Here is a 19,876-nt window from a genome sequence, read left to right on the forward strand (position 1 = left end):
GAAAATAAAAGAGTCTCAGTTCTCATAAAATAAAAAAATGTTACAAAAAGGAAAACAATAAAACTTGTCTGAATGATTTGTATCTCTGGATCATATGCTGGGTTTTAGTCATAAAATGTTGCAACTTTTTTATTTTAAAAAGTTGGATAAAAAAAATAAAAAAGGTTAAGCTTATTTTTTTCAGAATGTATTTAATTCTTAAATTAATTAAGACCAAACAACATTCAATGCATTTAAAAAGTGAGGACACGCTGTACCATATTCTGTACACTTTAACCACACTTTAACACAGGCAGATCTGTGCTTATCTGCTTCAATCTTACAGGCTTACCTTCTGTCCATCTACACCTGAAATTCCTGGAGGTCCAATTGAGCCCTAAAGAAAAAAGAAATGTAATCAAGTCTATAGCTTTTGAAAGAAAATGTGCAGTACTGTACAGTATGTGTTTCCTTTCTACTTTTATAAAATAACAAAAATATCACACAATGGAGGAAACTGAATGCTATAATTTAATAAGTCATTTCCAAAAAACAGTTTTCTATTTTGAATCTTTGTCTTTCCCTACATAATAAACGTAACTTGACATCTTTCCATGGCTTGACTACAAAGATTTAGAATGTGCTTCCAGAATCAAAACATTTATAAACAGTGAAACTGTGACACAGTGTTATTATTTTTTTAAAGCCCAACTTTCTGAGGTTGTTGTGAATGTAAATGCAATGAAAAAAGGAAATGTAAAGCTATCTCAGGAAAACATTAAGTAGTGTAACGCACAAAATGTAATTTCCAATTTAAGCACATGCCAGGGCTTATCTGTCAATGCCAGTAACAATCAGCTGTCATTCTTCAGTTTCAACAGTCATGTCTGCGTAGTCAGGGCCCCTTTAGGATTAATGCACCCTAAGGTTTTTCACTAGAAGCTTTGCGTAACCAATTGAATTTAAAACATATTATAGCAAAAAGTTACAATGAAATGAATTGTTTATGAAAATGTTAGTCCTTAATTTAAGGATTTTGTTCCATTACCTCTTTACCTCTGAGTTTATCATTTTTTAAGATCAGATTGTAAACAGGATCTACAGCTATTAACTACAAGATTATCCATTAACTACAAGATTATACAGGATGGTGAAAAATAACCATTAATTCAGATATTTTGTAGCCAATGATCCAATAATGGCCTCTCGTGCACCTCTCAAACTGTGCGGTTAATTATAATAGTTGGATACACTGTAGGTTTTTCAGTGTCAGTCATTACCGAACCAATCAGTTCTTAAGTCACCCAAGAGGAATAGTGTTGTTTTAAAGTCAACATTAACTGTCAGATGGAGGTCAGGCTAAATGATAAAAAGCTTTTTTAGTACTACAACAGCAAAAGAAACATTAAGGATTAAGTAAAACATATTAAGGTAATTAATGAGAAACGTCTAGAAAATAGAAGGGAAATGGTTGACAAACTAAATACGTATTTCAGTCAGATATTTAGCAAGGATGAAATGAATATGCCTCAGACAGCGGAAAGGCAAAGTTTATTATTAAACAATATTATCCTAGAAGAGGCAGACGGTTTCAGGTACTATAAGCACTTGATATTAATAAATCTCCAGGGCCTATATGTATCCTATCAACAGTACAAATGGAAACATATGTTATATATAAATAAATGAATAAATGAAAAATAGCTAGTGTAGTCCCCATTCATAAAAATGGTGACAAACCTGAACCGAGTAATTATAGACCAATATTTCCGACTTCTATTATGTGTAAGGTTAAGTAACCTATTATTAGAACAAAATCAGAGGACTAGATAGATTACTGTATATGGAAATAAAATCCTAGAAATTAATCAACATGTCTTTAGAAAGGGCAAATCTTGCTTTCCAACCTGTTGTTTGAACAAACGAAATAGTAATCAGTACACATACAGTAGGTGTTTTTACATACAAAACAAAGTTCCTCATAAAAGATAAAAGAAAACGTAAAAGAAAAGAAAAGTTCTGAAATACAGTAGGCATTCAAGTGTCTTTGGATTGAGAATTGGTTAACAATTAAAGTACAGGGAAGAGGTGAATTCAAATTTTGGGATGATATAATTACTTCTTAATTTGGGATGATATAATTAGTGAAGTATCCCAGGAATCTGTACTAGAACAATAGCTCTTCCTAATTTAAAAGAGATCTAGATTGTGGTATATTTACTAAAGTAGTTAGATAATATCAAAATAGGATGATTAACATACAATTTACAAAACAAACAAAAAATATGCTGATAAAATTCAAGACAAGGAAAACATCTGATAGATGTATAGGGCTGTGCATGCAGGTAACAAAAATATAAAAGTATTAATACAAAGTGGGAAATACAGAGATGGAAAAGGATACTTCCATGAAAAATGTAGAAGACTTTGGTGTTTATGTTGACACATCATTTACATATTGTAGACAACGTGGTGAAGCAACAAATAAGCCAAACCAAATCTGATTATGTATATACTGTACAGTATATTTAAAAGTACAGAATTAAATCAAGAGATATTATGTTGAAATTGTATAATGCATATATCAAATATATCCATCTTAAAGGTGTTTTGTGAATTTAATATTGCTTTATGAAAGCTGTTAGAATTTAAAATACCATGTACAATTGTGGTCACCACATTATAAAATATTTATACATACAAATATATACAGTATATACATGCATATACTTTATTATGCTCTGGCATTAGTCCAGAGATGAGCAACATGACACATTCTGGGGCTTAAGGGAACATCCTTTGCTTACAGGCTGAAAGAATTGAACACAGAAGACTATGAAGATACCTGATTCAAGTATTCAAAACTCTGAATGGCATTTATAAAGACTACTTGTGGAGTTCTTCAAAATGTTAAAGCCATGGGACACATGATAGGACACATGTGGATTTATAACCAAGAACAGGAGGCACTTCTTCATACAAGGATTGTGGGAGTAAGGAACAAGATTCCCAACCATGTTGTTGAAGCCAATACCCTAATTTCTTTCAAGAAACAGTTTGGTTGATCCTTGGATCAATTAACAAATATCTACTAAACAGGTTAGATGGGGCAAACTGCCTCCTCTCATTTGTATCTGTCCTCATGGTTTTTAATCCTAATCCTTATTTCAGTAGTTCAACCAAACCCTGATTTAAAGCATGGAAGATAATTAATTTGAACGTATTGGTATAACTCACCTGGCTAAGGAGAATGACAACCTGGTCAAGAGGCAAGGCTATCAGAACCCTGCCCTTGGGAGTGAATAATAATGTTGGTGCACTGTTCTCCTATTTTTATTTTTATCAGAAAGTGAGAGTAATGTGTACTGGACCTATCAATCACTTTCAGGGTCATGGAAGAGAATCATATTTGACCACAAGGGATAGCCAATAAAATGACAATTAAGTTAATAATCATGATTTCAACAAGGGAGATAATGTATTTATTCATGTCATTCATGAGAAATGACAAAAAAATCAATAATAGTGGAGAGTGGAGAGAAGATCAAAATCAATAGCTTAAAGAATATGATAACTATGCAAACAAAAGGGCCAAAACAACAAGGCCAGTCCTTTACTAATCAACAGTCACTTTGTTATTAAAGTGGGTAGCTGTGTCAGCATGCGTAGGCTGCAAAGGAACAAGTAAAGGTTTATTCCATGCTGAAAAGAGAAGAAAAGAAACACAGTGAAATGCAGCGTTTCAGCTGTGAGGCCTTCTTCAGGTGTGAAGAAGGCTCCACACTTGAAGAAGGCTCCACAGTCGAAACGGAAACGTTGAGTTTCTTTTCTTCTCTTTTCAGCATGGAATAAACCTCATCTTGTTATTCACCTGAATTCAACATCACGTATCTGCATCTTAAAGGTGGTCTGTAATTTTAATATTGTTTTATTAAAGCATTTGTTGACATGAGGGTAGGGTCTAGAACAAATTGAGTGTGCACTAAAATGAAAGAATGGAATAGAAGAGCACTGGAGAAAACTGTTACAGACACATGATTTTTTTTTTATTTTGGCACCAAGAGCAAAAAATATGAGTAAATGAAAATCAAATGAAACACTGTAAAAAAGCTGTACAGTAAAACACCACCGGCATGTCAAATATCAGAGATTGTTTTGCTAGAACAGTAGATATAGAAAAAGCACAATAACATACCACCCTCCAACGACATTTAATGTTTTCCCGATAGTGATTTATACAGTAAATGGCAAAGGGGAGTCTTTTCAAGGATAATGACTCTAAGTGCATATACATTATTTGATTGCTTTAACTAAGAACTGCAACAGGTTTTAAAATTAAGGTGGTGGTCTTTTGCTAGTTCTCTGACCTTTACTACAGTGAACTGGTGTATGATAAGCTTGGTATACCAGTTAAAAAAGGTTGCTGAGAGATGATAATGACTGAAAAAGCAATATATTCCTAATGATATGTGAATGAATGACTAGAGTATGGGAAGCTGTGATTAATAAAGAGGTATTCAGTAGTTCAATAAGATCCTAATGTGAGAGAGAGACAAACATGCAGAGTATATTGGCGTAGCTCGCCTGGCTGAGGGAGAAATGAAAGGATGAGGCTGCCCAGACCCCACTTTTGAAGTGCCAGGGTTGAGCCAGCAAGGTGCTGCAAGGGTGTAGATGGGGTGGTGGGAGAGGTACAAGAGAGATGCTCTATGGGTAGCCCCGGATGTGAGATTTATATAAAGTATGCAGGTGAACAGAAGTGTGCGAGATAAAAATATATCACTCAGCATGGAATAAACCTATTACTTGTTCCTTTGCAGCATGTGCATGCTGACGCAGCTACCCACCTGAACTATAATGACATAATAACATTACTCTTTGTAGTAAGAAATCCACATGACGTTTTATAATGAGAAGGATTAATGTGATGAAAACTGAATGATTAAGAATGATTAAAGAAAAATAAATTGCAACTCCACATGATTTTTGGTCACAATCTTTGCAGTTTGTGACATTTGCCTAGATCCCACATGTATTATCAACTGATGACTGAGCAGACAAGAAGGTGCTTATTGGGTTACTATAGAAACAGGAAGACCCTGTCAATTACCCGATTACTTAGCAAAGTGGTACCATTTATGAAAACCAAGGGGTCTGTACACAGCTCCTGTCTTTCAAACTGGGCATTCTAAAGGTTTCATCTTTGATGATTTATTTTGTATGCTTTTTGGTTGGTCACATTTTGAACTAGCATTTAACACAATTTAAAACAGCTTGTGCTGCATTTACAGTTTTTCATAGGTATCGCAGAATACCGAACAATGCAGTTGCATGGTGATCTTGTGAAAGATTGAACTGAGCCAGCTTATCCAGATTTCAAAGCCACTGATTATCCTCATCTTTTTTAACTGAGACCTGCCAACATGAATTATAATTATTTAAGTTGTTGTCAGCTTTGACTGTACCTTTTGTCCCGGAGGTCCCTGTGGTCCCTGGAAAAAATAACAAGAAAATTGAAAAGAAAAAAAAATCATAATAGTGGCATTTTGCTTTTTGTGAGCAAGTTTTTAATGTTTTTTTTCCAAACATAATGATCAAACAGAGCTAATCAGAAAAAAATATCAGACAACAATATTAAAATATTTCTAATTCTTGAGTTACGTAGAACCTCTGCAAAATGTTTGAATGTAAAGAATAGCAATTATTTTTGCAGTGAGCAAAAGACAACCAAATAAGCATGGTCAAAGTATACAAATTACACTGTATACTGTATCTCATTTATTTAAAAAAAATAATTTAGGAGATCAGAAAATACACACATTTATTATGCATTCTTTTCATGCCTGCTTTTTTAAGGTCAACTACTTTTTTATGGTAATATGAAAAAAAAATGCTAATACAAGGTTCAGTCCTGGATTCTTAATTGGTCTTTCTCTACATGCATTCCCTGGGTCCTATAATCTCTTCAGGTGGCTTTTCAAATACTTTTTATGATGACAGTGCTCAAATCTTTCTTTTTTGATCCCACTGACACGTACTTCTCCCTCCTGTGCCTCAGCTCAACTCCCATCCATCTCCTCTGATACACCTATCACCCTTAACCCAACCTTTTAAGGTCTGGCTTCTTTTTTCCCCTTCTTCGCCTCTGTGTACTTCTGCATCTCTTTTCATTTTGAATCTATCTTATCCCCCACCTCCTTCAATAACCTTGCTGTTCGTCTCTTCCCTCCCTCTCCTTTTTCGCAGAATTTGCAGAATCTGCAGAATCTGCATCTTCTGCACACCTATCAGTCCACATTGTGGTATTCTTCTTGCTAGACTATTGTGTCTGGTTCTTTGCCACTTGCAGGAAGGCTCCCCATCCATCCCTCTCCAACCAATCCAGACGTTTTTGCCTCACCTTATCTTTGCCCTTCATCATTTTTCTCATGCTATTTGATTGACTACTCCATTTTCTTCATCTAGCATCCCATGCCTGCCTGCATTAGATTCAAAAACACAATTCTCTCCTACTGATGTCTCAGCATCCCTGCTCCTGCTTATCTTCTCTGAACATTTTCTGTAAAACCTGTCTGTTTTCTCACTTGAAGAGCCCATTCATTCTCCACCGTTGCCCCTTAGTTGTGGAATATTTTACCCACAGAAATCAGAAGTGCTCCATCTTTGAGCACCCATATGTATCTGTTTAGACAGATCCTGTGATCACTCAGGTCTTGGTTACATCCTTCATGGCTAGAAAGTAATGTGTCTACCTTTCAAAGTGGTAATGTAACTTGCATGCTGCACTTACTGTAAACTTGATATAGATGCCTACAGGGTATTTACATTATTTCTCTGTATCCTCACAGTATGCATATGGTTTTAATTCTTAATATTTAGTCAATTTGTGTCTGGGCATCTGCTAAGCAAATAACTAATAATAGATGTGACTGGAGAGCGAGGGAGAACTTTCATTTATAAAACATGTTATTTTTTAGCATAATATCTATTATACTTCTTTCATTAACAATTTTGAATTTGAATTTCTCAAAGTATTTTTATTTAAATGTTTATACAAACACTTGTATTATTAGACAACTTGAGAGGCCTTTCGTATTTACAGGATGCGTGTTATTTCAGCTTCATCTGTAATGGACAGTATAGGACTTTATACAAATTAAACTGGAAATCTTTTACTCCAGTGTTTATGAGATTTCAATATCCAGTTATTGTTGTTTGTAAAGTTTTTCATAAAATGTTTGCAGTTATTGAAATGAAAGAGAGAAACTGAAAGTTTAGGCTAAGAAAATAAAATTCAAAATATCAAATAGAAAAATGAAAATACCATATATCAGATTTTGTTAACATTTTATTTGGCCTAACACATTGTTTAAAATTACTGTAACCATATATTTTCAAGAATACACAATCACCACATTATATTTTATGTCTAATAATAAGTATAGCCAAAAATCTGTCCATATTCTCTGGCATTCTGAGGTGCTAAAAGTGCAGTTAAAATGTGCTTTGATGTGGGATTTAAGAAGACTTAAATTCTTGCAACTCAGTGCTGTAACCACATAGCTTCATCCTACTGACCTACTGCTGTGCAGTATTAGGAAATAAGTCATATTTCTTTTCTCAGTGTTGAAAGAGAAAAAACAAGATAATTTCTTGGCATCTGCATCTCTGCCGATGCAAGGTATGCCAGTTAATTATGAATGCAGTCAACAATCTGATCTTTGATTAGGGAGGCATTTTTCGTTTGCCAGATATTGGTAATGAGGTAAGAATCACAATAGGGCAAGACAGACTGGCCCTGGTCTCCCTGCTAAGGAAACCAGCTGGAACAGCTATTAAGATGGGAATGGCGCCCTGTTCAGGGCTAGAATTCCTGCGTGGCGCCTGAGTGACAAGGGAAAAAACACAACACAAAGCTCTTTACAATGTTGTTGCTGATGGGGATGGCTTTTGCATTGACAAACTCAATTACTACATATCGACTTTAAAAAAGAAAATCATCATGGGATATTAATATTTCTATGTTCCTGCATTGTGTTGCCATAGACATAGCAGTTTGCCAAGTTCTTGCACAGTCGATTCAGGAACTGGAAGATGCCATTTGGCACATCATGTTCATTTCCAAACTGGGCAGCATCAGATGAGTTCTTCAAGTCATAGACTTTTCGACACAGAGAAAAAATCAGTATGTGGTGTGAAAATTGAAATGCCAGATTCTTCTGCTTCAACCAGGGGATAAAGAGTTGGCTTGAAGCCAACTGAAAATGGGGATTAATTATAAGGGAATTGTATGCAGAACTTTAACTGCATATACCATAGTTCAAAGGCCAAACACTGAAGAAAAGGAAAGGAAGGCTACTGTGCTTATCTCTTTTACTGAAGATTGTAAAATGCAGTTTGTAGCTGAAAGAGTTACTTCTCAGTTCATATGTCTCATCCTGGTTACTGCTTGTTTAAGGGTTTTAGAAGTATGGAACAAGCTTTCCAAACATGTTGCTGAAGCTGGTATCCCAGGTTCTTTCAAGAAAGTTCTGAATAAGATTTTTAGTAATTGGTAAAATATTAATTTACTCAGTAACTGTTCTAACTGAAAAATAGATATTAAGCTTAACCACTTACTACTGTAAATGCAATCTTACAAATAAGTTGGAAGTATGCACTGTGGTATGACATAGATGACATATTTTGAATGTTATTTTGAAAACATTCAAAATATCAGTAAATGAACAGAGAGCTCAATGATGGCGTTATTCTGCGTCTGGCGTGATTACTCAGGTGCATGTTGATTAGCATGATCTGATAATAAAACGTCTTTTACAAATTTGAATTAAAATATAACGTATTTGTTATATTTTATTCAATGAGTATATTATATTACTGGCTAAGTACAGTACATGTTCATAGGATTACTGTCATATACTATTTGTATTTTTCTTTCTCCTGTGCTATGAAATTTAAAGCGAATACAATTAAGTTTTATATCTGCAGAATAAACATCAGAACACATCAGAACGCTATTCTCAATGAAAAGCTTTTTCATTTTCTTATGTATAAAATAATATTTTATGCTAGATTAAACTGAAATATGTTTCAAAACTAGTTTTCTCTCATGGCATTAAATTACTGTAAACAGAATAAATGTACCCAAAGATTGCCATACTGCAATTTCAATGTTTTCCATTGTTTATCTTTGCAGGAACTTCAACTTCGATGGGGATATTTGATACATTACTCAGTAATTTATAAATTAATAAATTAGTTGTTATTTTGTAAACAGTGGCTTGTTACAAAAAATTGCTGAATGATGTAATTCGCATATTACTTTCATTAACAGAATTCTTCTAAGGTGTTCTACATGCAGTCTACTACCACATACTGCTCATCTGGAAAGACAAGAATATAATTGTTCAAATTCATAAAACATGTCATAGATAAATATAAACTGTTTGTTTCACAGATTAGATGCTTTTGTATTCTACAAGCATAAGTATGCATTTTCTGCTGTTCCCTTAATTTCTTAAATTAATATTTTTTACACAACTAGATCCTATGCTATAACAGGAAAATGTCAGAGAGTTGATCATTAGCTCTGAAAGTCTTTCATTTAATTTGACCTCAATATAACCATCTTTTCTTAAATGAATGAGACCTAGCAGATCTCGACAACCATTTCTAAGGAATTAATTATTGAGAGTTCCAGGGTTGTACCTAGGATTATTCTCAGAAATTCACATCTAGCAATGGGCAGAGAGCTGGAGGAGCTCTTGGATTAGACTCAACAGTTAGGGGATGGATGCACGGTAAAGAATCTCTTTGGATAGTTCAATCCTTCAGTCAAGTATTTTTTTAAAGTCATTTGCTGCCTCCCAAATGATTTGTTTTTCATTTAATTAGAAATGCAAGGAGACAAGGCTGTGCAAGAAAAGAGCGATAATACATTTTAGTTGCGAGTTATTGAGTAAAAATTTAATCATTTTCAACATGTCTTTAGAAAAAGAAACTTAAAAAACACCCCTGCAAGATGCTATTTAGAGGTTTTTCTGAAAGTCCAAGGCAGTGAATTGTTTAACTACATTTTGGGATTGTTTCAAAGACCAAGAATAGCCATGTTCCTAGACTTGTTTACCTGAAATGACATTAGGAACTAAAACATTAATTGAAACAAATGGTGTATGTTTATATATATTCTAAATGGGTTCCAAAGTCTCTCCCACCTTGCTGTGGGACGTGGGGAATGAGTTCCTAATGGTCAGCACTAAAAGAGTGAATTACAGAAGCCCTCCTTTAGTCGTGGAGCCACTTCAGTTCCCGTGAAGGCCTGTTAGGATTCCGGCATCCTGCATACTCAGCAGACAGGGCTCTTACCAAGTCTATAATTTGTAATTGGCAGGTGAGTCAAAGACTTAATTTGGTCTGGGCCACATTCTCTATAATAAGGCATGGGGGTGAATCATCCATGAATTATCTTTTTTTAGTCAAGGCCACACAAAAAAAAAATACTTGCAGAAAGTTACAGAATGCTGTACTGTAATTCTGTGATATTGCGTGTGTTTTTTCAGGGCACATTCGAGTTTCAAAGCCATATGTCCATAACAAGCAAATTATCCACTGACCCAGAACACCTTCCAGGCACCAGAAAGTTACATCACTTCATGTTATTTCACTTCATGAGCATTATGGGAAATGTGAATAAATCTGAATTAGTTTAGCTAGAAAAAAGTATTTACAAAAATTGGATATTTTGCAAATATAACATTACAGTGATACTTCATTCATTTAAAGATAATGTTTTTGTTGCATTTCATTGTCACATGCATGTAAGGATATTTTGTTATTACTATAATCATTATTTGCAACACATCTTCTATTTTCAATTTTCTATGAAATTGCTTTGAATCATTAAAGTGAAAGGTGCATGTCAAACATCTTCCTTGTTTAATTTAAGGACCTCAACATGAATTGTTTATTGATTGTGCACATTATTTTGTGTCCTGCAAACATGAATCTGTTTTATTAACAAAGGCTTCTAAGACAGTCTTATACAAACATTATGTGCTGTCAGATTGTATGTAATTACCTGTAGATATTACACAGGGAAATTATAATGGAGAGGCATTTATTATAAAACAGTGGCTTATGGAAATGGGAGGATGTCTAAGACTCCTTTTAGTATCTTAAGGAGAAAAAGCTAAGGTTTAGTATAACTTGTCTTTTATTTAATAGCTCAAAAACTGCATAAAATAGTTTTAATGTTAATATCTATATTATGGTAATTGGTAAATCAGTGGGAATTAAACTAATTTACAATATTTAAGCCTCATAACATACAAGCACTTCACTTCCCCATTACAACAGTTGACATGGTTTCTATCTACTTAAGGCTGCTAACCTTCTATGGAGAGCAGAGGACTAATTTATCCCAGGAAATGTTCATGGCACTGATAATGTCATATTTTTACAAATGCCTTTTCCTTCCCTTGCTCAGCAGTAAAGTAAGTACATTATTTTAAATAGTAACACATGTCTGCTTGCTAGGGAATTTGTTGTCTCTTTTTTAACAATAGTGTCTACATCAAAAAGTTATGCTAAGTGGCACAAGTTTCTGGAAATTGGCTGAGAAAATGTATGTGTCTGTCTTTTCCTCTCCAGCAATATAATTCACCAGGGCAAACAATTGTTACTTTAAAGAGATCTTTGTATCTCCACACTTTGCACTTACTGTCAGGCTTGAGGCTTTCTCTTTCTTAAAGGTTTCAAATTATTGTCTTTAGAGCCATGCTATTCTGGAGAATTAAGTGCTAAGATGAAACAGCTGTCAACTGTCTAAGGAGAAATGAGGCAATTTGACAATCTGCAATGTCTAACCTGTTTTTAAGAAATCCGGTATTTTGAAATATAAGGCATTGGGAAAGTTTGGCAAAAGCCTGAAACTATCCATATACTCTTCACATACAATTTATACAGTGAGAAGTAGTTCTGAAAATTGTCATTCAGTTTTTAAAAAATATTTACACTTACTAGAAAAAACATTAGAACATTTAAAAAAAATGTCCATTATCTAATATCTAAATTTCACAAATCTCACTTGCCTTAAATGAGTATATTTTTCATATTAAATACCAAATCATTTTTTAATATGAATTCTACCCGCCTAGAACAAAGATCATATAGAAGTTGCATGAATCTTCCAGGTCACTGAGGCAAATCAAATTGTTTTTACTTCATTTTTATTCAACTCTTGTACATACATTACAATCAAGAAGTAAAAAAAGAGTGGTAATATTTCCTATTTATTGGTTTGTATTGAGGTTCATGCTAACAAGTTTAGTTAAAACCTAAATGTAATACTTGTATGTTAATATTTATTGGTTTAATATCAGATATTGGTTGAATATATTTTTAATAGTTTATAAAGTATTACACCACTCTTATATGTGTCAGGAAAGGAATAATGAATATTATGGTGTTATCTCCCTTATATTAATAAGAGATATCTGTGAATATTTTTTAAAGGTTCTGGTATTTGTTAACAGATTCTTAAAAATTGATAAAGCCTTCAAACTGTCTGGCAGATATTTCTATCATACAAAATTACTCTTATATTTTTGCTATGGAACAAAACTTATATACTATATCTTATCTCTTCATTTTCAAAAAGAGTAAAAGTAAGAAATGCTTTGCCAAACATTTCCAGTGTGTAACCTGAGTCTTTTACTTCATTGTCATTCATTTTTCAGAACATTTGCAAAGAATAATGAGTGCATAGCAGTCTCACATGTTCTTATATACTAAAAAGTTCAAAGAGTTACAGTACCTCATGTGACACAAACTAATAGTTACAAAAACATCCTTGGTGAATATAAATGTAAAACATTGATATAACTATTCTATTGCACCTTTTTTGAGGAAATGAAGAGATTCAGGGACATCATGAAGTTGTACAGGAAAAGAGAAGGAATATAATATTTAACCAGTTCATAACAAAATGATAGGAGCTAATGACTATTTCACTTCTTAACTTCACTGCTGTTTTTAAAGAATCAGTTTGATTTCTTCATTGCTTAGAAAAATATCTCTTAAATCTAAGTCACTCAAATCTAGGTAACTTCAAGAAATTTTGCTTTTAACCAAGGATTACAAACAAGTAGCTTAAAATATTTTTTGTAATCTACAGTAAATGACATGAGAAGATCAAGGCTGACATGGTTTATTGAACCTGTAACCTACAACTACATGGTGCTGATTTTTATTTACTTGGTAATGACAATGTCATTCAATTTCTTTTCCCCAAATTCAAATTTCCATTTTCCCAGCAGTTTTGATCCACATGTGAAAGTTAATGTTCAAGTCCATATGTTCTATTTTTCCTAAAAACACAATGAAAAAATGCTACATTGTGACTCATTCTATACTGAGCTATACTGATTTAAAACTGAAATTCAGCAATCTAGCTTTTACATTATTGTATCATTGGATGCTTATATGATGTTATTCGTCCATCCATTTCTTTACCCAATACAGGATCACTTGGTAACCAGAGCCCAGCAATCAACAGGCGCAAGGCAGGGTACCCCCAGGACAGGATCATTCCATCACAGGGTAACATACAAACACAACCATGCACATACTCACACCAGGGCCACTTTTCACAGAAACCAACTAACATACCAATGTTTTTGGACTGTGGAGCTCTCAGAGGAAACCCACATGAACATGGGGAGAACTACAGTACATGATCATGGAAACACTCCATGCAGATAGCATCCCAGGTCCATAATTAAACCCAGGGCCCCACAGTAGTACTGTGAGGCAGCAATGCTAACCACTGTGCCACTGTTCTGTCCTACAAAGTTATTTACATTTTAAATCATGTTTTAAAGATAACAAATATGTTTATTGATAGATTAATATTTTTCTTTGGGATAACAAACTACTAAGCTTCACCATTATGATTTCATAAACAATTGCAGTGCTACTCAGTGCTTTGTATTTGGAATGAGTTAAAATTGCCACAAGGAGATGATTAAGAATCTGTATAAAAGCCGTTGAAAAAGACAATTTACTAACTCAATAAAACTGGAAGGTACAACTACTTGGGTGTTGAAGATCACTTGATTGTTATCAACATGATTGAAAGCAGCCTTTTGGCTTGATTGAAAGAAGCTTCAGCAAATCAGCAGTCTAGTCCAGCGAAACTAGTAAACTAGCTCTTTGAATTACAAGCCATATTCAGGAAGCCTAATCATTTTTAGTCTACAGTGGCTAAAGTATGAGAAAGGAAGCAAAACTGCTCATTAGCAGACTAACTGTAGGTCTGTGTCTACTGGCTTGGAGGCCATTCATGGGTAAAATGAAATCAATGTCCTCTCTGGTCCACACAATACTGTGTATCACATTGAGGCAGGGATTGGTGCTGAACAAATCATTTACCGTTCACTCTTGGTTTGCTCTTTTCAGACCTCATGGAAAACAATGTTCATGGAGATGTTGTCATGAATTTTAGACCACTGTGTTGCTTAAGTCAACCAGCAAGGCAGGGGAACTGAGATGATGGTGGTAAGAATCTCCTTTGAAACCAGAATGATTTTGGTGCAGATTAAAAGCAACGTTTATTGCTTACTGACAATATCCTTGAACCAGCTGTTTTTCTTGCTCCTGCAAGCCAAACTAGATAAGTTGCTTTTTCAACAAGACAACGATAATATCATCACAGGAAACAACTACAACTTTGCCATGTTTTTCAAGACAGTTCTTCTTCATTTTTGTTCTCACATTTTGTCAATTGAAAACATAGTCAATGATTAATTATCTTTTGCTTTTGAATGCGGGTACATTTCTTGAAAGTCTGACTTACAACATCACAAAGGCAGTATCCAATTGCTGCTAATTGAAACAGTTTGTACTGGCAATCAGTCTCATGTGTAGAAATATTTTAACAGTGTTTGAATAGATACGTTGTATGATTAATAGCTAAAATGATAAATTTACACATGTTACCAATTAAAGAGAGTATTGTGATAATGAGCAATTGACTAGTGTGTATAAATATGTATAATCTAAATAAATCTATCAGATTCCCTGACCAGGGCATTCCATTTACATCAATAAATCTGAGTATCAGTTAAGAAAAGGGTAGCTTTTAGACGGAGCTAATGGAAGTACTCTGCACAATGATTGATTCTGGAGGTATAAAGTTCAATTATACCAGGAACCTTGGTTTAAAAGTCTTCCTTTCCTTCTGTATAAGCAAGTCTAATGATTTGCACAACACCATCAATAAAATGAGCATTAGACAGTCTGGATTTATGTAGTTCCAGGTGTAGAAGAGGTTTGCAGACTTGCCAAACAAAACTATTTGACCAAGTAGGAGGGAAACTAAGAAAAATGCAACAGACTGAAATTTAAATCTAGTATTTGTATATATTTGTCAAGAGAAGCTTTTCTTTTACAACTGTTTTTAAGTCATGGAACTTCAGAGTTGATTCTGTGGGAATCTCATCATATATTCAACTGTAAGACTTATACCAAGATATTTACAAGCAAAAGCAAAATAAAAAAATACATATTATAACTTCACATAAAATGACATTAAATTATTGCATTTGTTAAGTCCAGAACAGACATAGGATTAATCACTACTTTTATGGTTCATTATATCATGTGATTCTTTTTGTTTTAAGCTGTAGCCTGGAAAAACCCCAGCTGATTCATTTTCTGCAGTTAATATAAGACGTACAGGAAATATTAAACCATGCCAGAGCCAATTCATCTCAAATAACAGTACACATCATGGGACTAATCAAATTCAGCAATTGGCTGAATCAATAACCATTTTAATAGCAAACTTTGTAGATCAGCCCTTTTCACAAAAGAAAGACTTTTAGAATGAGTTTAGAATGAGAATGGTAATCCTGTTAGCAGAACAAAAAAAATAGCTTACCACTGGCCCCTGCTCTCCTGGTTTTCCTGTATCTCCCTGTAATGAAAATGTAATTGTAAATCATAAAGTAGGTAGAATGAAACTAACATCTAATTTAACATAAAAAACTATAAAGAATAGTTGCCAAGTTTTAAAGCAGAGCATATCATGTCACATTCCATATTATAAACAAATTCCAGACTATTAAAATACCTGTCACCCGGGGATTCCAGAGTTGTGGTTTTCCAAAATGTTTAGTGCTGTGGCTGAGAAATATGCATGGAATACCAGTAGTATTCCAATATTCACAGCATTTTTATGCTTCTTAAATTCTTGTTTAAATGTGATTTTATGAGAAATAGGAAAAAGATCTGTCTCTAACCCAAAAGCAAACCAGAGATGTAAAATGTTGAACAATTATTTCTGATTTTTATTCTAGATTTATTCTTCCTAAATATGGTTTTGTGTTTTCAGAAATCAATTTCCTTTTGTTCTTACAGCTGTATAGAAGTCACCCTATATTTTGGTGGTCAGATGTAGGTGAGATGAAGTAGAAAAATCTCTACATCCTGAATGGCCAAATGTTAAAATGGTTGTATTTTTACACTGTTGACAATGTTTAAATGGTTCTCATGATAATAATGGTTACATCGATAGTTAGTCTCGTCAACTAACATTATAAACAGATATTATTGTGCAAATCACCTTTTTAAACATAAAAAATGTAACAACACAAATATCATATTATTTTCAGTTTAATTTTATTTTTTCTATAATACTGCATCTATTGAGACCAGTTTTCTTATAATAGTAATATTTTGAAAAAAGTACCCCCCTATTTAATTTCATATAATTAATATGAAAATGAAAAATTTTGAAAAGAAATAATAAATCAATACAAAAAACATTAATACAATTACGGTTACTGCTTTTACTTTTAAGTAAGATCCAACACTAATGCGTCGATCTGATAACAGTTATAATGCCTCAAGAAGCCATAAGGCCATTTATTGTAAGTTTTTATTTTGTTCTCTGTTCTATTTTGCCAGAATTTATCAGAAGGTTCTTCCTGAAGAATGAATTCAGCATTTTTGTAGCCTCTACAGTATATAGATGACATTATGTGCTTATCAAAAACTCTTCCATAACATTTTTCATGTTTTTTTTTTATTGGGAAAGTGGCTGTCCCCTATAGTGCTTCTTACCTGTAGCCCTGGTAACCCTCTTGGACCATCCTTTCCTGTGTCTCCTGGGGGCCCTCTTGGACCAGGGGGCCCTGGGGGCCCAGGGGGCCCTGGAGGGCCTGTCTGACCCTGATCTCCCTGCAGAATTCAAATAATAAAAATAAAAAATGACTTCTCCTCCTCAAGCAGTGTTCCATACATTCAAGAAAATCAAATACAGAAACAAAGCAAATAAAGAGCAAGGGCACTAACTCTCCTGACTGCAACAACCACAATGGAAATTACAGTACTGAGATTGTAGAGAGAGGGGGTGTGAGATGATTTACAAAGTTCAAGGAGGACACTGCAATTCTTTCTAGGAGTCGCAATGCCAGCATTGAGCAAAACCAAGAACATTAGCTCAAGATGCACACTCCCTGATTGTTTTAAACTGAATGAATTATTGGTGAACAATTGAGCAAATGCAATTGGTAAACAAAGTTTAGCAAATGTCTATTATATTTAATGGCTTTTAAGTGTATTGTTTTCAGTTATGCCTTGAGTTATAAAAAGAAATGCAACTTTCACAAATGTATGCATTTGAACTGGAAAAACTTGGAAAAACTTAACTTTATCTTTAATCAATCTAATCAATATACAATTATGTAAACAAATATTGTCTGAAAAGTGTTTACAGAAATATTCTACATTCAATCTATGTTTGTAAAGATAAATACAAGTTCATATGGTTCTTCTACAGTATATTTAATCCTTATATGCAATTAAAAAACAAAGTATGATATGTTGCTAAGGGATTTTTCACTTGATTTTCAGGCTTCCTAAAAGTAAGAAATACCATTTTTTTTTAAAAAGCAATAACTGATTTATTTAGGATAAAACAGATACAGGAGCCTTAGCTGAAAGTGCAAGATTTGAAAGCTATTTTAAAGCCTGTTCCCCATACGCTTGCAATGAGGAATTGTAAGGCTCTTCAATACCAAGTGCTAAGTGAGGACTGAAGAAAAGTCACATGACTCCAATTGGTTGATTTTAGGAAATTGGAAAATAAATATTAAACATTTTTTAAGCTTACAGTTCAAGTATGATGAATGAATAGGGAAAGCAAGGTGAGATTTTATTAAGAAAGAGAATAACAACACTGTTGAATGCATTGCAGAGAAACACAGAGTCCTGTAAGGCTTAGCACTACCTTAATGACTCGGCGATTAATGAGCTGCTGATCAGCGGAAAGAAAGCCATGACTGATCTTAGGGAAGACCATCTGATCAGGTGTGTGAGGTCAGAGGTTGGAGGTCAGAGGTGAGAGAGGTTGGAGAAGAGACACCCGAAGATCCCAAAAGAAGAAATAAAGGTAAAACAGATTAGAAATGTGACAGTTATAGTGATCAGTGCTTTTGTTGCTTTGAGAAACCTGTGTTTCAGTCTTAGCGTCTGAACCTAATCTGTTGCTCGATTGAGAAAAAAAAACCTTATTTTGTTTTATAATACATTTATAAAGTAATATAAAATAATTCTACATACCCTGAACAAGTGAGGATATTCAAGAAGGAGTCATATTATTTTAATAGTTCAGACAATTATAATGGGAATATTTGTTGAAACAGTAGGATTCACAAACAAAATGAAACATGTTTTCTCTGCAACAAAAGCACTGTTATTCAAAATCACTGAGTAGTGCTTAGTCAGACCCAGGATCCAGCATTGTCTGCAACAAATATAGAAAAAAGGCAAAAACAAATTGAACCACAACCTAGTTTTTGTTCAAAAATTAGTTTTGGAGAATATTGTTACTTTGATATTCCCAAAGCTAAGTGGCACCAAAATAATATGTGAATATATTATGGTCCACCTGGCAATCAAACACCTGTTCCAATCTGACAAACTTTGGGGAAACAAAACATCAGTAAAAGATTATCTCAGATAAAGATGTGACATCTTCTAAAATAATTGTCTGTCACCCTTTATCATTTCAAACCAAATGTTTTTTAATTTTTAATTTTTTTACCTATTACATAATGGCTGTCTATACATTTGTATCCCTGATTTTTATTACTGTTTTTAACTTGCATTGGCATTTTGTATGGAAAGATAATACAGAATATTTATAAAATAATCTAATCAGATCTTGTGTCCAACGTCACACATTTAGAACAGCCACAAAATGGTCCAGGATTAGCTGGGAAATCAAAGCACAAATAATGCTGTTCCAAACTGTGCTGGGTTGAGTTCTGACAGAGCAACCTGGTGATGCCCACAAACCTTGACTGTCAGGATCTGATTACTGTGCAAAGCCGCCAATGTATTGAGGCCTGGTAGTCCCTGGAGACACACAGCACAAGATAACAAGACAAACGCATACCCAAAGGACACACAGTACAAAATAACAATACAAACATGAACACAACGTACTGTATATGCATGTAGCCTGGAGGCAGAACTCGTTAAATATGGAAATTACAATGTTGCAAATGGCTGACAACCCAAAGACCAATTGCAATACAATTTAAAAATGTCATAATCTCTGAAATCAAAACTGTTAAAGGCCTTCTGTATTATATTTAATATTTAAAAAAAACAAGTTTTCTGAGTCTGCTTTTTCTTGATGTCTCAGAGCTTAGTAGGGTTATGGTGAACAGGAGGCATCCCTATGTACTCGTGCAGTACTAGGACTTTAAGCAGCCTTGTGTTAATGCTTTTGACTTGCCCCTCACTTTTTGTAATTAATAACTTTATGCTTATTACATTTGTCTTATCCTACGTATTACTTCCTATATGAAATATTCAGAATTCTGAT

The 19,876-nt window shown here is 33.9% G+C and overlaps 1 protein-coding gene across 1 annotated transcript in view; it reads right to left on the reverse strand.

Annotated features, from left to right (window-relative positions):
* col25a1 (collagen type XXV alpha 1 chain) overlaps window positions 1–19,876 on the reverse strand; it is an 89,719-nt gene that overhangs the window by 58,338 nt on the left and 11,505 nt on the right. Inside the window, exons 3-7 of the mRNA XM_088632143.1 lie at window positions 19,342–19,401; window positions 17,104–17,220; window positions 15,920–15,955; window positions 5,445–5,471; window positions 332–376 (exon numbers count right to left, since the gene is read on the reverse strand). The gene's annotated coding sequence lies outside the window, so the exon portion shown is untranslated. The remainder of the gene's footprint in view (window positions 1–331; window positions 377–5,444; window positions 5,472–15,919; window positions 15,956–17,103; window positions 17,221–19,341; window positions 19,402–19,876) is intronic.

This window comes from Lepisosteus platostomus, chromosome 1, assembly GCF_059453375.1.
Source record: "Lepisosteus platostomus isolate fLepPlt1 chromosome 1, fLepPlt1.hap1, whole genome shotgun sequence".
Lineage (NCBI taxonomy): Eukaryota > Metazoa > Chordata > Actinopteri > Semionotiformes > Lepisosteidae > Lepisosteus > Lepisosteus platostomus.